The 680-nt window shown below is 32.6% G+C and overlaps 1 protein-coding gene across 1 annotated transcript in view; it reads right to left on the minus strand.

The window, feature by feature from the left end:
* The window catches only part of LOC105453804 (major royal jelly protein 3-like), a 10,976-nt gene that overhangs the window by 6,523 nt on the left and 3,773 nt on the right, over window positions 1–680 (minus strand). The gene's annotated exons all lie outside the window — the stretch shown is intronic.

Consider the following 680-nt stretch of genomic DNA (forward strand, 5'->3'; position numbering starts at 1 on the left):
AGAGAGAGAGAGAGAGAGAGGGTCCGTTCATAGACGATTCATTGTATTCAAAGGTGCTTGCCATTATAATTTTCGTGTCGCGACGAAAACGAACGTGCCTGGTTCCCTAGATCAAATTCTCGTCGAGACCAAACAGTTTTGCATGATTTTAGGCGCTGTTGTTCTCAGTCTCCCACCTTTCTCTATAATATCGGTAAATTTGAAACCTACATAAAATTATATTTAAAAAAATTAATCTTGTTTCAAGAACTTGAAGGAAATTAAATACAATATTTACGTTTGGCTTCAGAGGGGACATATTGCATTATTTGAATCGAAGTTTATTTTATATAGATTTTATATAAAATATTACTTCTTCTCGTTTCTTTTATTTTATTTTATTTTTTACTTCTTCGTATATTTATTTACGAGTGATGATTATTGGGCCTCTTCCTCATTCAGAAAAAATGTTCACAACACCTTAGTAATATTTTAAAAATATCACATCTCGAATATATCTTATTACCCGGTATCCCTGATATATTTTAAACACTTCTGCTGTGTGGATGATAAAGCGTCCTCCTTCTCCTCTACTCGAAGTTGCAATAAGATTCTTAAAAATTTTCAAGAATCCCAATTATATCTATAGAAAATGTATTTAAGTAACGAGAGAGAGAGAGAGAGAGAGAGAGAGAGAGAGA

This window comes from Wasmannia auropunctata, unplaced genomic scaffold (genome assembly GCF_000956235.1).
Source record: "Wasmannia auropunctata unplaced genomic scaffold, wasmannia.A_1.0 LD335994.1, whole genome shotgun sequence".
Taxonomy (NCBI): Eukaryota; Metazoa; Arthropoda; class Insecta; order Hymenoptera; family Formicidae; genus Wasmannia; species Wasmannia auropunctata.